This window comes from Zea mays, chromosome 4 (genome assembly GCF_902167145.1).
Source record: "Zea mays cultivar B73 chromosome 4, Zm-B73-REFERENCE-NAM-5.0, whole genome shotgun sequence".
Classification (NCBI taxonomy): domain Eukaryota; kingdom Viridiplantae; phylum Streptophyta; class Magnoliopsida; order Poales; family Poaceae; genus Zea; species Zea mays.
The window spans coordinates 20,823,801-20,846,172 of NC_050099.1; the positions used below are offsets into that span (position 1 = coordinate 20,823,801).

The window sequence follows — 22,372 nt, forward strand, 5'->3', positions numbered from 1 at the left end:
CCGCCGCGGCCGCCGCGCCGGGCCGCAGGTCCACCTCCGCCATCCGCTCGCTCTTCTCCTGGCCGTTAGCCGCCGCCGGCGGGGCTCCGTCGGGCTTCGGCGTCGCCGCGCTGCCGGACTTCTGCCGCTGCAAGTCCTTCTCCTGCGGGCGCGAGGGTGACGCGCTGGCCGCCGCGGGCAAGCCACAACGGCGGTCGTGCGACGTGCGCGGGCGGAGCACTCTCTGGGCGCTCTTCCAACAGGACGACCGCCAACCGGTTCGCGACGGCACCGCGTTCGGCGCCTTCCCGGCCTCGTCCTCCGTCGCCGCCCACCGCGGTCGCGCTCGCCGCCAAGGTCCTCTCGCCCCCGCAGCCTCCGCCGCTGCCACCTCCCGCGTGCGTCCCTGAGATTTTAAATTCTGTGTTAAACTTCTGGTGGATTTCTATAATTGAACTATGAAGGGGTGCTTCCGGCTTATCTTGCCCTTTTGACTGAAAAAGGTGATGCAAGAAGTCTACGTTAGGCTTACCTTTGAGCATTCAGTTCCTGTACTTTTGATTGATATGCACAGAAAATTGGAAGATTGGTTTATGCAGTCAACTGGAATATTCAAATGCTGTTGCTATTTGATCTACTCAACTGAAGTAAAAATGAAAATTGTTTAGTTTTCTGTGAAATTTTCTAGCTGTATTCAACAATGTGTTTGCTTGTTTTTTTCCACTTACGCCACCTTATAGATGCTTTTCAGAACTGAAACAGAAAGTAAAGACCCATAAATAGATACACTTTCATTTACTGAGCTGAGGGACAAGCTGCTTGCCCTTGATCCTCTAGATATAGATCATGTGGTGAAAATCAATAAAGCGGAAGCTGAGTATTGGAAGAAGTCAGAAGGGTATCGCATGGGCTGGAGTGATGAAATACTAGGCTTCGATTGTGGTGGGCAGCAGTGGGTTTCTGAAAACTTCTTCCCCACCGGAACCCTAGCAAAGCCAAGTATGAAGGATCTTGATTATATAGATAAGCTGTTGCAGTTGATTGAAAGGAGGAGATACCCGCACCTGGACCTATTGAGCAGCGTTGGACTGCTCGCAGCAAGAGCCCGATGAGCCCGGGATCAAGCTCTGAAGAAGATGATGTATTTTCATGGGTAATTAATTTGTTCTTGTCCAATAGTTCTTATGTTTTCTGTATGTTAATCTGTGCTGCTATTGCCACTTGTAATCACCTGCCTAAAAGCTCTTTTGCAACTCATTCTGGTTTGTTTGTATTGGTTTCTTTGCTTATAATTTGGTTCAAAAAAAGCAATATTTTGGTAATTAAATTCAGTTCGCCATGGTGTGATAAAAAGGCAATTCGATTGTGTCCTCTACTCTCTTCTGATAGTTTCTGCTAAATATAGTAGCATAACTTGCTTTTTTGCTTCCTCTACTCCGACAAATACGAGGGACATCGTTTCTTCAGCGTAGATGATAGTACCAAATTGTCACTAGTACAATTTGGCTCTATACAAGCGGTAGACTTTTTACATCACAGGCGGTTCGGTTAGAAAACCGCATGTGATGTCACAGGCGGTTCGGTATGCCTGTGATGTAATAGTATCACAAGCGGTTTTTGTTTAGAACCGCCTGTGGTGCTCTATCCTTTTCACAAACGGACCCTAAGGAAAAACCGCCTGTGATTGTGAAAATATGAAAAATACAATTTAAATATGAAAATATTTTAATTTTTAACAGAAATATGCAAATACAATTTAAATGAATTAATATTTAATTTTTAACAAAAATATGCAAATACAATTTAAATGAATTATAATAGCACACATAGATAACTAGAGAGATTTTAAATTAATTGGCAACCACAATTCATAGTCGATCATACATGATAACAAATACAATTTGATTCATACATTTTTTCATGAACTACCATTTTTCCGCATGTATGGCTTTAAGTTCTTATCAATTTTCTTTTCCACACGCTTGATTCTCTCTGGACCGTTAAAGACGAACATCTCTTCATACTTATTGTATTCCTCATCTTGGTCTCCCACATTCTCAACTCCAACAATTTTTTGCTTTCCAGAAATAACTACATGCATCTTCTCATCTGCTGGATCGAGTATATAGAACACTTGTGCAACACATTCGGCGAGAACCCATGGGTCATCTTTATATCCTACTTTCTTTAAGTCTACCAGTGTGAGTCCGTAGTTATCCACTATCACCCCCACGGGATGTTGTACCCATTGGCACTTAAATAAGGGTATTTTCATGCTTGGGCCATAATCAAGTTCACATATTTCCTCTATGAATCCAAAATATGTGGTCTTTTGTCCATGTAGGTCAAAAGCATCGATACGAACACCGCTATTTTGTGCAACACTTTTCATGTCTTTTGATTTAGTATAGAATGTGTACCCATTGATGTCATATGCTTGCCATGATGTCACAAAACACGATGGCCCAGAAGCCAAATTCTTCATTGTTTTCTCTTCCAAAGAGTTTCCGAATGGGATGTCTTTGTCCATTAACCATTCGCTGAAACGATGTTTGTGCTCCCTCATGATCCAGTCCTCTGTGCGGTTCTGATTTTCTTTACGAAGCTCATTCAGGTGTTCCTCTATGTAAGGCTCGGCTATCGTGAGATGTTGTAGTACACTACCATGAGCACAATGTACTAGCTTGTAATCCTCAACACGAAAAGTTTTCTTGCCCATTCTCCCTCTCCCACATAGTTTACCCTCATGTTTAGGTACAGGCACACCTATCATTGTTCCGTCACTGATGTAATCTATACAGCTCTCAATCACTTCTTCTGTAGTGTATCCCTCCATGATTGAACCCTCTGGGTGAGCGCGATTTCGCACATAACATTTTAATACTCCCAGGTATCGCTCCAACTGAAACATATGATGTAAATATAGTGGCCCTAATATTTTTATCTGATCCACGAGATGTATGATTAGGTGTACTTGCATATCAAAAAATGATGGAGGAAAACACATTTCAAGCTTGCACATAGTCTCGATGATGTATGCCTTTAGATAGTCCAAGTCTTCTAAAGCTATTACTTTTTGTGAAACCGCATTGAAAAAGTAACACAAGCGTGTGATGACAACTTTGACATGCTCTGTTTCGAGGGCTCTTACCGCAATTGGGAGGAACACCGTCATCATCACATGACAGTCATGAGAGTTGTAGCCAAATAGAGACAAGTCCTTCATCCTGACTAGTTTGCTGATATTGGATGAGAAACCTGTGGGCACTTTGACCCCACGCAAACATTTGCAAATCTTTGTTCTCTCCTCAACTGACAAGTTGTAGCTAGCTAGGGGGAGGTAAGGCTTCCCTTTGCCACTATCCACTAGATGAAGTTCCGGTCTGATTTGAAGATCTACTAAATCATTGTGTGATTTGAGTCCGTCTTTTGTCTTACTCGGCATGCCCAGCAAAGTTCCAATGATGCTGTCAAAAACATTTTTTGTTACATGCATCAAATCAATGCTGTGGCAAATTTCCATATCCTTCCAGTATGGGAGGTACTTGAAAAAAATTGATTGCTTCTTGAAAGTTGTGTAAGTTGAAGGGTCAGTTCTCTTTCCCTTTTCTCCTTTGTTTTTTCCCTTTCCGAATACAACATGAATGTTCTTTACAATTTCAAAAACAAGTTTCCCACTATAAGGCTTTGGTGCACCTTCACTTTCCAGTTGATTGTTAAATTCCTCTTTCATCTTTCGGTACTTATGCTGCTTCATCAAGAACCGACTGTGTCCCATGAACACCAACTTCTTGGATGATTTAAGGTACATGGAAGCAGTTCCATCGACGCACACTACACAACCATTCTTTCCTTTAGTCTTTTGCCCTGATAGTGTGGCGCCACCGGGAGAATCATGGATGGTAACAAATATAATTGCTCTTAAGTTGAAATACTCATGGCAATACTCATCCCATATTCTAACTCCTTCATTCCAGAGCTTTGTCATATCTTCCATAAGAGGTTCTTGAGAGCACCTAGAGGGGGGGGGGGGTGAATAGGTGATCCTGTAAAAGTTCAAAACTTAAGCCACAAAAACTTGTTAAGGGTTAGCACAAGTATGGCCAAGTGGCTAGAGAGAACTCAAAACACGATAACCACAAGAAAGCAATCACAGAGTTGACACGGTGGTTATCCCGTGGTTCGGCCAAGTACAAAACTTGCCTACTCCACGTTGTGGCGTCCCAACGGACGAGAGTTGCACTCAACTCCTCTCAAGTGATCCAATGATCAACTTGAATACCACGGTGTTTTTCTTTCCTTTGATCTTTTCCCGTTTGCGAGGAATCTCCACAACTTGGAGTCTCTCGCCCTTACAATTGAGTTCACAAAGAAATACGGAGTAAGGTGGGAATGAGCAACGCACACAAGACTCGAAAATCAGAGCAACAACACGCACACAAGTCGCAACAAGAGCTCGCAACGCAACACAAAGAGTTCACAACTCCACAAGAGCTCTATATGCTATCACAATGAAACGAATGCGTGAGATTGATGTCTTGGTGCTTAGAAGAGTTGTAGGAATGCTTGGTGTACTCCTCCATGCGCCTAGGGGTCCCTTTTATAGCCCCAAGGCAGCTAGGAGCCGTTGAGAACACATCTGGAAGGCTATCCTTGCCTTCTGTCGTCGGGCGCACCGGACAGTCCGGTGCACACCGGACAGTGTCCGGTGCCCGATTCCTTTCCTTAACAGGCGCAGCCGACCGTTGCCGACCGTTGCAGATCTGGCGCACCGGACAGTCCGGTGCACACCGGACAGTCCGGTGCTTCCTTCCGACCGTTGGCTCGGCCACGTGTCGCGCGCCGATCGCGCGGCCGACCGTTGGCCCGGCCGACCGTTGGCTCACCGGACAGTCCGGTGCACACCGGACAGTCCGGTGAATTTTAGCCGAAGTCGCCGGAGAAAAACCCGAGAGCGGCCTCTTCGGCCGAGGCAGCCTGGCGCACCGGACACTGTCCGGTGCACCACCGGACAGTCCGGTACCCCAGACCGAAACAGCCCCTTGGCTGTACACAGTCAAGTCTTCTCTTCTCTTCTTCTTTCTGTTTCTAACACTTAGACAAGATATTAGTACACAAAACCAATGTACTAAGGCTTAGAAACATACCTTTACTTGTGATTTGCACTTTGTTCAACCATGGGCACATTTTCACATTTAAGCACTTGTGTTTGCACTCAATCACCAAAATACTTAGAAATGGCCCAAGGGCACATTTCCCTTTCAATCTCCCCCTTTTTGGTGATTTATGCCAACACAACATAAAGCAACTAGAACAAGTGCAAAATCACTTCAAATAAAAACTCAAATTGGTTTTGATTCAATTTTGGCATATATGGATCATCCTTTGCCACCACTTGGTTTGTTTTTGAAATCAAACTCAAATCTCTATCTCTAAGTCAAACACACATGTTGAAGCGTAAAGAGAGTCATTCCAAAGGAGATTGATCAAAGATTTCAAAAACTCCCCCAATTTCCCATAATCAACACTTCTCCCCACAAGAAGCCAACTTTTGGCAATAGAGACAATAAGAGACAAAAGCTTTTGACAAAACAAAAACTCTATTCTACTATTTTCAAATCTCTCAAGTGGTAGCTGATCCATTTATCGCTTTGGCCTTTATTTTCTCCCCCTTTGGCATCAAGCACCAAAACGGGATCAATTTTGGCCTAATAACCTCATTGCCTCACCAAAATCTTCAATTAAGAGCAAATGGAAATAAGAGTTCATGAGATGAACTTGGAATTAGTTACCCTCTCATCGGAGTGCAGTGGAAGTCTTTCATGGTCCAAGTCCACCGTTTCCCTTTCAATCCTCCTTCGAGACTAAATCATCAAACTCAAGCACATGGTTAGTCTCAAAGGGTCAAGTTGTAACACATCTCCCCCTAAACATGTGCATCACTTTGCAACGGACTTGTGAGGTCCAGGGAGTGTTTGTACAACTTGAGCACCACAATAAGCAACAAAATGCAAAGAGGAACATGATCAAAAGCATAAATACATGTATGCTACAATTCAATCCAGGTTCCGCGAATCTAAGACATTTAGCTCACTACGCAATCTGCAAAAGGTCTTCTCATCTAGAGGCTTAGTGAAGATATCGGCTAGCTGGTTCTCGGTGCTAACATGAAACACTTCGATATCTCCCTTTTGCTGGTGGTCTCTCAAAAAGTGATGCCGGATGTCTATGTGCTTTGTGCGGCTGTGCTCAACAGGATTCTCCGCCATGCGGATAGCACTCTCATTATCACATAGGAGTGGGACTTTGCTCAGATTGTAGCCAAAGTCCCGGAGGGTTTGCCTCATCCAAAGTAGTTGCGCGCAACACTGTCCTGCGGCAACATACTCGGCCTCAGCGGTGGATAGGGCAACGGAAGTTTGTTTCTTAGAATTCCATGACACCAGGGACCTTCCTAAGAATTGGCACGTCCCCGATGTACTCTTCCTATCGACCTTACATCCAGCATAGTCGGAATCTGAGTATCCAACCAAGTCAAAGGTAGACCCCTTTGGATACCAGAGCCCGAAGCAAGGCGTAGCAACTAAATATCTAAGGATTCGCTTCACCGCCACTAAGTGACATTCCTTAGGATCGGATTGAAATCTAGCACACATGCACACGCTAAGCATAATATCCGGTCTACTAGCACATAAGTAAAGTAATGACCCTATCATTGACCGGTATGCTTTTTGATCAACGGACTTACCTCCTTTGTTGAGGTCGGTGTGTCCGTCGGTTCCCATAGGAGTCTTTGCGGGCTTGGCGTCCTTCATCCCAAACCGCTTTAGCAGATCTTGTGTATACTTCGTTTGGGAGATGAAGGTGCCGTCCTTGAGTTGCTTCACTTGGAACCCAAGGAAGTAGTTCAACTCGCCCATCATCGACATCTCGAATTTTTGCGTCATCACCCTGCTAAACTCTTCACAAGACTTTTGGTTAGTAGAACCAAATATTATGTCATCGACATAAATTTGGCACACAAACAAATCACCATCACATGTCTTAGTGAAAAGAGTTGGATCGGCTTTCCCAACCTTGAAAGCATTAGCAATCAAGAAATCTCTAAGGCATTCATACCATGCTCTTGGGGCTTGCTTAAGTCCATAGAGCGCCTTAGAGAGCTTACACACGTGGTCGGGGAACCGTTCATCCTCGAAGCCAGGGGGTTGCTCTACGTACACCTCCTCCTTTATAGGCCCGTTGAGGAAAGCGCTCTTCACATCCATTTGGAACAACCTGAAAGAATGGTGAGCGGCATATGCTAGCAAGATTCGAATTGACTCTAGCCTAGCCACAGGAGCAAAAGTCTCCTCAAAATCCAAACCTGCGACTTGGGCATAACCTTTTGCCACAAGTCGAGCCTTGTTTCTTGTCACCACCCCGTGCTCGTCCTGTTTGTTGCGGAACACCCATTTGGTTCCCACAACATTTTGCTTCGGACGAGGCACCAGCGTCCAAACTTCATTTCTCTTGAAGTTGTTGAGCTCCTCCTGCATGGCCAACACCCAGTCCGGATCTAGCAAGGCCTCCTCTACCCTGAAAGGCTCAATAGAAGAGACAAAAGAGTAATGCTCACAAAAATTAACTAATCGAGAACGAGTAGTTACTCCCTTGCTGATGTCACCCAGAATTTGGTCGACGGGATGATCCCTTTGAATCATCGCTCGAACTTGGGTTGGAGGTGCCGGTTGCGCTTCTTCCTCCATCACATGATCAACTTGTGCTCCCCCTTGATCACACGCCTCCTGTTGATGAACCTGTTCATCGTCTTGAGTTGGGGGATGCACCTTAGTTGAGGGAGAAGGTTGATCTCGTTCATATTGTTCCTGTGGCCGAACGTCTCCAATCGCCATGGTTCGTATAGCAGTCATCGGAACATCTTCTTCATCTACATCATCAGAATCAATAACTTGCTCTCTTGGAGAGCCATTAGTCTCATCAAATACAACGTCGCTAGAGACTTCAACCAAACCCGATGATTTGTTGAAGACTCTATACGCCTTTGTATTTGAGTCATAACCTAACAAAAACCCTTCTACAGCTTTGGGAGCAAACTTAGAATTTCTACCTTTCTTCACTAGAATGTAGCACTTGCTCCCAAATACACGAAAGTAAGATACATTGGGTTTGTTACCGGTTAGTAGCTCATACGACGTCTTCTTGAGGAGGCGATGAAGGTAGACCCTGTTGATGGCGTGGCAAGCCGTATTCACGGCTTCCGTCCAAAAGTACTCGGGGGTCTTGAACTCTCCTAGCATCGTCCTCGCCATGTCGATGAGCGTCCTGTTCTTCCTCTCTACCACACCATTTTGCTGTGGTGTGTAGGGAGCGGAGAACTCGTGCTTGATCCCTTCCTCTTCAAGGAACTCCTCCACTTGAAGGTTCTTGAACTCGGATCCGTTGTCGCTCCTTATCTTCTTCACTTTGAGCTCAAACTCGTTTTGAGCTCTCCTGAGGAAGCGTTTGAGGGTCCCTTGGGTTTCGGACTTTTCCTGTAAAAAGAACACCCAAGTGAAGCGGGAAAAGTCATCAACAATAACTAAACCATACTTACTTCCTCCTATGCTCAGATAGGCGACGGGTCCAAAAAGGTCCATATGCAGCATCTCCAAGGGTCTTGATGTCGTCATCACATTTTTGGTGTGATGAGAGCCTCCCACCTGTTTCCCTGCTTGACAAGCTGCACAAGGTCTATCTTTTTCGAATTGCACGTTAGTCAAACCTATCACGTGTTCTCCCTTTAGAAGCTTGTGAAGGTTCTTCATCCCCACATGTGCTAAGCGGCGATGCCACAGCCAGCCCATGCTAGTCTTAGCTATTAAGCATGCATCTAGACCGGCCTCTTCTTTTGCAAAATCAACTAAATAAAGTTTGCCGTCTAATACACCCTTAAAAGCTAGTGAACCATCACTTCTTCTAAAGACAGACACATCTACATTTGTAAATAAACAGTTATACCCCATGTTGCATAATTGACTAACAGATAGCAAATTATATCCCAAGGACTCAACTAAAAACACATTAGAAATTGAGTGCTCATTTGAGATTGCAATTTTACCTAACCCTTTTACCTTGCCTTGATTCCCATCACCGAATATGATTGAATCTTGGGAATCCTTATTCTTGACGTAGGAGGTGAACATCTTCTTCTCCCCCGTCATATGGTTTGTGCATCCGCTGTCTATAATCCAGCTTGAACCCCCGGATGCATAAACCTGCAAGGCAAATTTAGGCTTGGGTTTTAGGTACCCAACTCATGTTGGGTCCTGCAAGGTTAGCACAAATATTCTTAGGGACCCAAATGCAAGTTTTATCTCCCTTGCATCTTGCCCCTAACTTCCTAGCAATTACTTTTCTATCCTTTCTACAAATTGCAAATGAAGTATTCAAAGCACAATAAATTGTAGAAGGTTCACTCACTACTTTCCTAGGAGCATGAATAACATTCTTTCTAGGCACATGATGAATAGCATTTCTCCTAGACATATTTCTACCATGCATAACATGAGAACTAGAAGCAGTCATAGCATAAGAGTCATAAGCATGTGAATCAAACACATCATGACCTCTAAAAGCATTTCTAGAATATCTCCTATCATGGTACATGAAAGCATGGTTCTTTTGCACATTACTAGCCATAGGGGCCTTCCCTTTCTCCTTGGCGGGAATGGGAGCCTTATGGCTTGTTAAGTTCTTAGCTTCTCTCTTGAAGCCAAGTCCATCCTTAATTGAGGGGTGTCTACCAATTGTGTAGGCATCCCTTGCAAATTTTAGCTTATCGAAATCATTCTTGCTAGTCTTAAGTTGAGCATTAAGACTAGCCAGTTCATCATTAAGCTTGGAAATTGAAACTAGGTGTTCACTACAAGCATCAACGTCAAAATCTTTACACCTAGTACAACTTTCAACATGTTCTACACAAGAATTGGATTTATTTGCTACTTCTAATTTAGCATTTAAATCATTGTTGACACCTTTCAAAGTAGAAATGGTTTCATGACAAGTAGATAGTTCAAAAGAAAGCATTTCATTTCTTTTAATTTCTAAAGCATAGGATTTTTGTGCCTCAACAAATTTATCATGCTCTTCATACAACAAATCCTCTTGCTTTTCTAAAAGTATATTCTTTTCATTCAAGGCATCAATTAATTCATTAATTTTGTCTATCTTAGATCTATCTAAGCCCTTGAACAAACATGAATAATCTACTTCATCCTCATCACTAGATTCGTCCTCACTTGAAGAAGCATAGGTAGAGTTGCGAGTACATACCTTCTTCTCCCTTGCCATAAGGCATGTGTGACGCTCGTTGGGGAAGAGGGTTGATTTGTTGAAGGTGGTGGCGGCGAGTCCTTCATTGTCGGAGTCGGACGAGGAGCAATTCGAGTCCCACTCCTTGCCTAGATGCGCCTCACCCTTTGCCTTCTTATAATGCTTCTTCTTTTCCCTCTTGTTTCCCTTTTCCTAGTCACTTTCATTATCAGGACAGTTAGCAATAAAATGACCAAGCTTACCGCATTTGAAGCATGATCGCTTCCCCTTGGTCTTAGTCTTGCTCGGCTGTCCATTGCGACCCTTTAGCACCGTCTTGAAGCGCTTAATGATGAGAGCCATTTCTTCATCATTAAGCCCGGCCGCCTCAATTTGCGCCACCTTGCTTGGTAGTGCCTCCTTGCTCCTCGATGCCTTGAGAGCAATGGGTTGAGGCTCGTGGATTGGACCGTTCAACGCGTCATCGACGTACCTTGCCTCCCTGATCATCATCCGCCCGCTTACAAATTTTCCAAGAATTTCTTCGGGCGACATTTTGGTGTACCTGGGATTCTCACGAATATTATTCACCAAATGAGGATCAAGAACAGTAAAGGACCTTAGCATTAGGCGGACGACGTCGTGGTCCGTCCATCGCGTGCTTCCATAGCTCCTTATCTTGTTGACAAGGGTCTTGAGCCGGTTGTATGTTTGAGTTGGCTCCTCGCCCCTTATCATCGCGAACCGTCCAAGCTCGCCCTCCACCAACTCCATTTTGGTGAGCAAGGTAGCGTCATTTCCCTCATGAGAGATCTTGAGAGTATCCCAGATTTGCTTGGCGTTATCCAAGCCACTCACTTTATTATATTCATCCCTGCACAATGAGGCTAGAAGAACAGTAGTAGCTTGTGCATTCTTATGGATTTGCTCATTAATGAATATAGGACTATCCGAACTATTAAAGTGCATTCCACTATCTACAATCTCCCATATGCTAGGATGGAGAGAGAATAGGTGACTACGCATTTTGTGGCTCCAAAATCCATAGTCCTCCCCATCAAAGTGTGGGGGCTTGCCGAGTTTAATAGAAAGCAAATGTGAATTTGAACTTTGCGAAATACGAGAGTAGTCAAAAGAAAAGTTAGAATTAACCGGTTTCCTTTGTTTGTCGTGGTCGTCGTCCTTTTGGGAAGAAGAGGACTCATCGCTGTCGTAGTAGACGATCTCCTTGATGCGTCTTGTCTTCTTCTTCTTCCCATCTCTTCGCTTGTGGCCCGAGCCCGAGTCATTGGACTTGTCATCCCTTGGCTCGTTGACGAAGGACTCCTTCTCCTTGTCGTTGATCACAATTCCCTTCCCCTTAGGATCCATCTCTTCGGGCGGTTAGTCCCTTTCTTGAAGAGAACGGCTCCGATACCAATTGAGAGCACCTAGAGGGGGGGGTGAATAGGTGATCCTGTAAAAGTTCAAAACTTAAGCCACAAAAACTTGTTAAGGGTTAGCACAAGTATGGCCAAGTGGCTAGAGAGAACTCAAAACACGATAACCACAAGAAAGCAATCACAGAGTTGACACGGTGGTTATCCCGTGGTTCGGCCAAGTACAAAACTTGCCTACTCCACGTTGTGGCGTCCCAACGGACGAGAGTTGCACTCAACTCCTCTCAAGTGATCCAATGATCAACTTGAATACCACGGTGTTTTTCTTTCCTTTGATCTTTTCCCGTTTGCGAGGAATCTCCACAACTTGGAGTCTCTCGCCCTTACAATTGAGTTCACAAAGAAATACGGAGTAAGGTGGGAATGAGCAACGCACACAAGACTCGAAAATCAGAGCAACAACACGCACACAAGTCGCAACAAGAGCTCGCAACGCAACACAAAGAGTTCACAACTCCACAAGAGCTCTATATGCTATCACAATGAAACGAATGCGTGAGATTGATGTCTTGGTGCTTAGAAGAGTTGTAGGAATGCTTGGTGTACTCCTCCATGCGCCTAGGGGTCCCTTTTATAGCCCCAAGGCAGCTAGGAGCCGTTGAGAACACATCTGGAAGGCTATCCTTGCCTTCTGTCGTCGGGCGCACCGGACAGTCCGGTGCACACCGGACAGTGTCCGGTGCCCGATTCCTTTCCTTAACAGGCGCAGCCGACCGTTGCCGACCGTTGCAGATCTGGCGCACCGGACAGTCCGGTGCACACCGGACAGTCCGGTGCACACCGGACAGTCCGGTGCTTCCTTCCGACCGTTGGCTCGGCCACGTGTCGCGCGCCGATCGCGCGGCCGACCGTTGGCCCGGCCGACCGTTGGCTCACCGGACAGTCCGGTGCACACCGGACAGTCCGGTGAATTTTAGCCGAAGTCGCCGGAGAAAAACCCGAGAGCGGCCTCTTCGGCCGAGGCAGCCTGGCGCACCGGACACTGTCCGGTGCACCACCGGACACTGTCCGGTGCACCACCGGACAGTCCGGTACCCCAGACCGAAACAGCCCCTTGACTGTACACAGTCAAGTCTTCTCTTCTCTTCTTCTTTCTGTTTCTAACACTTAGACAAGATATTAGTACACAAAACCAATGTACTAAGGCTTAGAAACATACCTTTACTTGTGATTTGCACTTTGTTCAACCATGGGCACATTTTCACATTTAAGCACTTGTGTTTGCACTCAATCACCAAAATACTTAGAAATGGCCCAAGGGCACATTTCCCTTTCAGTTCTAGAAACACATCAATATCAACACCAACTGATTTCGGACCTTGAATAAGAATAGTCAACATAATGTACTTCCTTTTGTGACACAGCCATGATGGAAGGTTGTACATCGTTAAAGTCACGGGCCAGGTGTTATGTACACTTCTTTTTTCACCAAATGGATTCATTCCATCTGTACCCAAAGCAAATCTAACATTTCTGGATTCTTTGGCAAACTCAGGATACATAAGATCGAAATTTTCCCATTGTGATGCATCAGCAGGGTGTCAAATCTGTTTGTTATTCTGCTTGCGATTTTCAGCATGCCAACGCATAAGCTCAGCCTCCCTAGGATTTGAGAACAAACGTTTTAAGCGATCAATTACTGGAAGATACCACATCACCAAAGCTGGGATCTTTGACTTCTTTTTCCCATCCATGTCATCAAAAGTGTCATCGTCACTTTCAAGTCCAATAGTGGATTTCTTGTTTTTATTTTTCTTCGGGAATTTTTTTACACAGTCTTGATTGTAGCTCTTCTTGTATCGACTGACATTGCAAACTGGGCATCTTGATGCGTTCTCAAAATCGCCACGATACAGAATACAATGGTTTGGACATGCATGAATTTTTTGCACACCCAGAGCTATGGGAGATATAAGCTTCTTCGCTTTATAAGTGCTTGTTGGTAGTTTGTTGGGTTTTGGTAGTAATTGGGACAGAAAATTCAAAAGATCTGTGAAGCTAGTATCAGACCATCCGGCGCTAGCCTTCAACTTCAGAAGTTCTAGAACTGTACGCAGTGTAGTAAACTCTTTGTCACAACCCTTTGATTCATCATATAAAGGTTCTTTTGAGGCACTTTCCAGTCCCTCCATTTTAGATAGCCCTTTCTGCGATCCCACAGAACTCAACATTTCTGGTTCCATATGGCGCAACATCTCTTCGCAATCAAATTCTTCAAAATCTTGATTAGCATCCACATTATCCACTTTACCATCAACTTTAAGATCTAAAATTCCGACAACTCTCTCGTCATTACCAGGCACTTCACACGGATCCAACTCACCATGTTCTGACCATATCGTGTAATTGTTTTTAAACCCTCTTTTTAGCAGATGTGATTGGATTACTCCTGTATCTCTCCAAGCTATCTTATTATCACAATCGATGCATGGACATAATATCTCCTTGCTCTTTCGCAAATTCGTGTGCTTGTTGGCCGCTTCAATGAAGCTTCTCAAATTTCGAATATACGACGGATGTGGTCTTGGCACATTGTACATCCAACCTCGGTCCATTACCTATCCCTATATTGATTAACATGAATAAAATCATTAATTAATTGAATTCATCCATAAAACATGAAACGAATTGATGTGCATGAAAATGAAACAAACATTGCAACAATAAGTACCTTGAGGTGAGACAACTGTGTTTTTAAAGAATCTTTAAACTAGATCAACTATTATAAGTCCAAATCTTGAATTCCAAAGCTTTTCTTCAAATCCGGTCTATATTACAAAATTGAGGCAAAAAATCGCATCAAAATGAGAAAGAAAACAAATGGAGATCATATATATGCATAAACTATTGAAATCAATCAATAAAATCAAAAACAAAACCTTCTCCCTGTAGATCTCAAAAAAACCCCGCCGCCGCTACAGTGCTGTGAATGTTCTGGGAGTTAGGGTTCTGGAACCCGTGGGGGGCTAGTCCTTTTATAGTGTACACACATCACAGGCGGATATTTAGCAAAACCGCCTGTGATAGATAACATCACAGACGGTTTTTTACTCCGACCGCCTGTGAAGTTAATCTATCACAGGCGGTCGGAATAAACAACCACCTGTGATGTTATCTATCATAGGCGGTTTTGCTAAATATCCGCCTAGGATTCTTTACAATATAAAAGGCTCGTTGGTTGGCACGAACCCTAACTCTTCCCGCCTGAGCTGACACAGTTGCGCCGCTAGGCTGCCGCCGTGTCCCCGTCCCTGAGCACGAGCCCGAGCGCCGCCGTCCCCGTCCCCGAGCTCAAGCGCCGCCGTCCCCGTCCCCGAGCCCGAGCGCCCGAGCAACGCCGTCCCCTTCACCGAGCCCGAGCGCCGCCGTCCCCTTCACCGAGCCCGAGCGTCCGCCGTCCCCGAGCCCGAGCGCCGAGTCCCCGAGTCCAAGCGCCGCCGTCACGGTCCCCGAGCCCGAAGCGCCGCTGTCCACGAGCTCTTTCTTCTTCCTCTCGAAGTAAGGTCGAAGTTCAGGTTCCATTTCTCCTTCCCCGAGCTCTTAATTCACATACGCCGCCATACAAATGTTGGTGATTAGTCGTCGTATGCATCTCTTGATCTGTTGTAATTCAGTCTGTTGGCTACAAGCAAGCAATGTTCTACAAATTGTGTATATGCATTCTTATTTCAGTTCAAGAGCCAAGCAGAAAAATGCTCTTAATAACATTTCATTGTGTATATGAAGGTTTCCTAAGTACTTGGAGTATTTCATAAGTGCTTCACTTGCTGCGTTGAGGTGCATACATTATTCACAAAGTAATAGTCTGCCCAATCGATGGCTATCCCTGATTATCAGTGCTTAGATTAATTACTGTTGGCGTTTTCACTTACATATATTGTCAATATGCTTATTGCTTATTGTTTGGTTGTCAATTACTTCTCATGTATCAATTTTTTTATTTCTTTTATCCCTGTTGATTAAATGTTTGTATACCATTAAGGTGTTAGTATCCTTCGATTGAAGTCTATTTTTAGTGTTTTTTGACTACCTATCTTTGTTTGATAATCATTAGGCCAAATGTGCTTATGGCCACATACATCATGGAAGTACATAGCCATGACAATGTTATTATCTCCCTATGTTATAAGACTTGTTCTTATCTCCCTTCTAAGTTTTTTGAATACCTATCTTTGCTTCCCAACCCTATGTTATAAGACTTGTTCTTATCTCCCATCTTTGACTTGTTCATAGCCATGACATTGTTATTTGGACCCCTCTTTTTGCCCTATAAGCCACATCCTTGTTTTCCCTCTGATCCCTGCCTTTGTTGCGATCTCAATTTTGATTGTGAGACTTGGTCATTTTCAGTTTCAGAGATGGAAAAAGAGCCACTTGACATGGTTGAGAGCTCAGTTTGAGTCATCGAGACACATGTTGACATCATTCGCGGTCTAGTGACTGATGGGGTTACCGGAATCAGTGTACACACTTAAGACCACTTTGTTTCAAATTGGAGATGTATGCGACATGCTTGAGAAGTGTGCTCTGTCCATCAAAAAGTATGCTGACTCCAAGAGGGCTAAAATTATTCAAGATGAAGCCCTGCAATATGCTGAAGATGATGAAGCTGCAGATGATTTGGAGGAACTCCCAAGCCCAGATCTCCTTACTCAAGCCGACATATTGGAAAAATATTTTGGAATTGAGTATGATAGCGACCAGTCAAGGGGTTGTTGATGTTTAGTCCTAAACAACACGATATGAGTATCGTAGGTTTCACTCTTAGAGATAATGTATTTTGTATGAACCTCTTAGAGAGTGTCAAATCAATGAACTATCTTCGAGTACTATTGGGAAGTGGATCTCTTTGATGTATTTTTTTCCCTAGTGATATCGATGGTGCCGAGTAGCACCAAATTTGGACTTGTGTCCATATCTATAGATGCTAGTAGTTGAGCACTAGCGCCTACAATCTTGACTACCTCATCCCTATTCTCTGTTTGGGACTTATATGGAGAATGGCATCGGCTGAATGCCTGAATCGGGTCGGGAAGCACGGAGCAGATAGAAGTGCACTTTCCAATGCAGTTAGACAGAGAAGGCATGGCTGTGATGTTATAATGCTGAAGGACCCCAAGAAGAGAATATGCCCTGTCATCCACCACTGCCCGTTATTTGTGGGCTTCACCGAGGGCTGGAAACATTTGGTGACATCAAACGACCTTCGGGCTGAGGACATCTGCGAGCTTGTTAAGGGGCCAGACGATGGTAAGCCGGTGTACTATATCCGGATGTGTGGTCACAAAATTTAAAGCCACCCCGGCTTCATGTGTGCGCTTCTCTTCTCTTAAGTGGGTGCTAAGTGATCTTAGTAGCCGACATAACAGAAGAGAAGCGCACAGATGAAGCCGGGGCGGCTTTAAATTTTGTGACCACACATCCGGACAGAGTACACCGGCTTTATTCTTTGACGATCTCTGGTCGTTGTACCACCGACAAAAGGATGGAAACCAACTACTTAACCCTCTTTTGCTTGTAAGTACCTCTAAACTTTCATATTTGTTAGTTTTGTACACGCACACATAAACGAGCGTCTAACGATTTACACTTTTACACGTAGGATGCAATACATGGATGATAAGAAGAAACAACTTAAGACAGGGTTTCTTGACCCGTTGATGATATTCCAAGCTCGCTACAAAGAAGTTGCTCGGAGACATGGAGAAGAATACAAAGACTTGGACGATGCTGAATTTGAGAAAGCCGTCAAACAGAATCAGAGAAAGAAAATGAAGGTAATGGCGGCATACATTGGACGAGCCATGTATAATCATGTACAACATGGCAAGGACTTAATAATAGCTCCGCACCACTTTAAGTAAGTTATCGACATGGTTTTGAACTATAAATTATGGCAATCGTGATCTTAACATGTGTTTTCGTCTATGTCTATATAGTGACCACTACATTTGTATCATGATCTTTCCAAAGGATGGTAAAGTTGTGGTCTTCGACTCACTAAGAATGGAAAAGGCTACGTATAATGACTTCTTGAAGATTTTAGAGAAGTATGATTATTATTGCACACTTGTAGTTATTACAACTTAACAAATGTATTCTTAATCTCACAATGCTATTCTTATATGCAGTGCATACTGTTTTTATTGGAAAGATCTTGGCGGCGAACATCCAGAGGACAAGCCTAATTTGTCAATATCATTATTTCCATATGGTGACAAACAACCTCCGGGTACTGTCCTGTGCGGTTATTATGTATGTGAATGGTGTCGTGTCACCTTCCATTACATGGTCAATCGTGAGGATGTAAGTTCGCTATCATTGTCTATGTTGCAATTTTTATGTTATATTGTTGCTCATCACATTACTCTTAGCACTGCTTGCTTTTTGCTTTCATTGCAGGTTCCTAAATCCAAGATCAATGCTGAATGGTTAGAAAGAGATATGGTTTCCGTCGGCGTGGCTAAGGTTGTAAGAGACTTGCTTTACTTTATGCGCCGTGAAGTTCTTCATCAACAAGGGCTATTCTACAATACAAATGGAAATTTGCAACAATTCCCAGAACTAAGTTTGTACACGATATCACACAGTGTTTAGGTCTTTAGTTAGGAACTTTAGATGTTTAGTTGTCTATGGAACTTTGAGATGTTTAGTTGTCTATGGAACTTGATATGTGTATAAATCTGTGTATGACGATGGAACTTGATATGTGGATGAATCTGTGTATGGAACCTGTTATGGAACTTGATATGTATAAATCTGTGTATGCAATCTGTGTGAATCTATGTATGAAATCTGTGTATAATCTGTGTTTGAAAATTCTGTATATGAATCTGTATATTGAAAACCGTCTGTGATTTATATTGTATGCAGTCGGACTTATATTAAAAACCGCCTGTGATGTGTGGCTAACACAAGCGGCTAGGATAAGAAACCGCCTGTGATGTGTGTCTATCACAGGCGGTTCCTTTGAACTGGACCGCCTGTAATGTGTGTCTTTCACAGGCGGTTTTTGATTGACCGCCTGTGATGTTGTTTTACATCACAGGCGGTGCACCACAAGCGGTTCCTGGAACCGCCTGTGTAGAGGCTAACCAAACCGCCTGTACAGAGGTTTGCTGTAGTAGTGTGTTCTACTGTATGTAGGTGTTATCTTTCTCATGTTTGTGAGACAATCACATCTATTCTGACACAGTCACACTTTACAACTCTTGACTGCTTTGGAAAGCTTGGCTTGTCTTGCAAAACCTGGTTCTATTTTACACCAGTCATCTATAGTCTCTGTGACCAACTCACTGGGATCCATGCAGGTTGGTATTATAATGTATCTGCCAACATCTGATGCTCGCCAAAGGAAGGAAATCACAGAAGAGTTCTTCAGTTACAGGAGCCTGACACGAAGTCTCTGGGATGATTATTCCGCCTATGAACACTGGACCAAGATCAAGGTGCCGACTAGCTTCAAGATTAATTATTTAGACACTGTTTGTGTTCTTCCTATTTTCCCTAGGCTTCAGAAGTGAAAATAGCATAAGTCTTCTCATTTGCACCGTTGCACGGATATTTGATTGGGTTATTTTAGTTTCATGGCTGGTGATTGTTCTTTCTCCACTCTTCATAGGTTCCAAAAGACAAGGACGAACTTGCCGAACTCCAGGCCCGGCTGAGGAAGCGTTTCCCTATGGATGCATATAACAAGGCACGTATGGAGCTGGACCCCAACAAGGTGCTCTCAAACGCCAAGTTGGAGAAGATGTTCCTAGTGTTGGAGCCTGCTCACCAGACAAAGTAATCTCTACTACTCCTTCCCGGCGAGGAATGGTCGCAGAAGGAACTGCTCCACGATGGAGGACGAGAAGCCGAGCTGCACCCGGTGCTCCCTGTGGTCGTCTCTGGCGTTGAGAGGATGACGTCTTTCGGGGTGGCGGCTGCGCGGAGGCGCGTGAGCTCAACAAGGAACGAGGCAGGAGGCAGAATAGGTCAGAGAGTAGGTAGAACGACTCCACGGTGCTGGCGAAGACGAGCGTGCCGGGGGTAAAACGGCCGGAACCTGAGCGCGGGGAAGTCGAGGAGGTGCCAGCACTCCGGGTACACGGTGAGAAAGAAACTATCAAGGTACTGAATGGTGTCTTGGTATAGATATCATTGATCTTATGTGATGCTTTAGTGAATGACACATATTGAATCAAAGCGATGATTGTTAGCAGCCAGAGAAATTGGGAGATTGTAGAGCCAAGGTTACTTGAAATCGGAGAGGACGAAGATGCATTGCAACATTTTGATTCCCTTCGCCCTTCGACGAGGTGGCCGACGGAGGGGGAGACAACGACGACGGGCAGATGAGGCAAGGTAGAAGTGAATGAAGGGAGAAGGCCATTGTTTAGAACAAATAAGATGATGACGACCAAAATGTAGCGAAGAGAGAAAATTGAAGCCTCTATATTTTTTCGTTTGTATCCTAGGATGCAAGCAGAAACAAAAAATAGGTGATGGCGTGTGGCCCAATCCTATTTCTGCTCTTGGATCCCAACTGTGAACAATATCCAGTCAACACAATGTTCATCGTTGTTTTTGTTTGAAGTTCCACATTTATAGCGCATTGGTCTTGTATTAGTTTCGTACAACTTAAATCTGGAGGAGAACAAAAACATTTAAAATTTAGATACCAGTTCATCAGTTATATATATATTTGTTTGTTTGTGTAAATATATGTAAAATTCAGTTTTGTTTGAAATTTTGAAAAAAACGAAAACAATACCACTGATGGCCTAATAAAGAAAAACAGCAGTGAAAAGTAAATTTCCACTCGAGGTTTTATTAACCAAACCGCCAGTGAAAATATCATTTCCATTAATGGTGAGTTAAGAGAACCACCGGTGGCTGTTTCTTTAAGAAAACTATCAGTAAAAGTAGCATTTCACTGGCGGTTTCAAAACAACCGCCAGCGGAAATGCCCCTAGCACTAGCGGCACTGAAAAACGCCAGTGCAAATAGATGTAAGACCGTTTCTATAGAGCTTCTATGTACTAATGATATCGATTAGACACATGCTAGCCCTTACTTCTGTGTGATTCAGATCTTTTTCGGTGTCAACACTAATATGCAGGATTGAACCGGAATAATACATGTCACCAAGCCTACGACGAGGCTGCAGTTAACCTAAGCTTGTCAACGCGTTAAAAAGGTGATATCACAACTAATTAATGGCCTAGGTAAGAGAGGTCCTTGGTATCTTGCACATCATTGCCAAATCAACAGATCCAGAGGAAATAGCATGTGCTGCAGTAATGGAGATCTTGGTGCAGAACATTCATGTTACCTTCTGATCATATATATAGATATATATGCAGAGAGCTATGCTATGATCGATATATGATCCTCATAAAAACTCATATATATCAAGTTTCATCACATTGGAAAAAGCACCGATAATAGATACAGCCGAACGAACCTTTATATATTAGTTGAGAAATAGTATTAGGGAATGTATCTGGTGCTCCAAGGGGTACAGTGCTCATGTGCACATTTTAAATCTGATGCATCCATTTCGGATCTAACAGCAGCACCAATTTTGTGAAGAACCTCTTCCACCTTCCTCCCCTGGTGGGAGGGGTTCTTCGTAAAATTGCTGGTGTCGTTGAATGCAAGATGGATGCACCAGATTTGAAATGTGCACATGAGCATCGTACCCCTTTGAGCACCAGATACGTTCCCATAGTATTAAAGACATAACATGTGTAATGGGAGTGATATATATGCATTGATATACTATTATATGGTCCAACAAATCACATCGGCACATAAAAATAATAAAACATCATCATATATGGAAGTTCAATTAATTGCACCATGCAATGCACATTGTTGTTGAAGAATAAGTTTTTGGAAATTTTATATATATTCGATATTTTAAAAACCTATGCATTGTTAAAACATATATCTCGGCATAAAGTGAAATAAGTTTTCTTGGGGATGACCAACCTTACTGTTGACGCTTTTTTGGAGCGCCAAATACTCAAGAAGAACCGGCGGCGGTGCTCTCTGGTCAGGCGCGGACCGTCCGTGGCCTGGGGCCGGACGGTCCGCGACCTGGCACAGGGGCTAGGGTTTCCTGCCTGACGGCCGGACGGTCCGTGCCCTGGGGCCGGACGGTCCGCGCCCTGGGGCCGGACGGTCCGCGCGTGCGCAGGGGCGGCGGAAGATCACCGGCGGCGCCTGGATTTCGCTCCCGGGAGGGACCCCGTCGGGGAGGAGAGATCCTAGGGGTTGTCTAGGCTCGGGCCGGCCGACCTAGACTCCTCTAATCGGCGTAGAGTCGAAGAGAGGCGAAGAATTTGGGGATTGAGAGGCTAAACTATAACTAGACTAGAACTACTTCTAATTGTACTGGAAATAAATGCGAATAGAAGTTGTATTGATTCGATTGATGATTACAAATCGGCCGTAGACCTCTCTATTTATAGAGGAGGGGGGCTGGACCCTTTACACAACTGATTCCGAGCTAATTCCGCGAATATAGCTAACAACTGTAGCACAAAACTCGGAACCCTAATCTGTTCTGCGCACGCGCGGACCGTCCGGCCTTAGGGCCGGACCGTCTGCCAGCTCTTTTTTGGTTCAAACATATGCCCCCCTGCCTTTTGGTGGAGCTGGGCGAATCA

General features: G+C 44.2%; 1 long non-coding RNA gene across 1 annotated transcript; it reads left to right on the forward strand.

Annotated features, from left to right (window-relative positions):
* The first annotated feature begins 406 nt into the window (after positions 1–406).
* On the forward strand, positions 407–19,565 carry LOC109945485 (uncharacterized). Its single transcript, XR_002268682.2, has 3 exons — positions 407–1,132; positions 19,022–19,245; positions 19,333–19,565. It is a non-coding gene; the product is annotated as an uncharacterized lncRNA (long non-coding RNA).
* Positions 19,566–22,372: the final 2,807 nt, after the last annotated feature.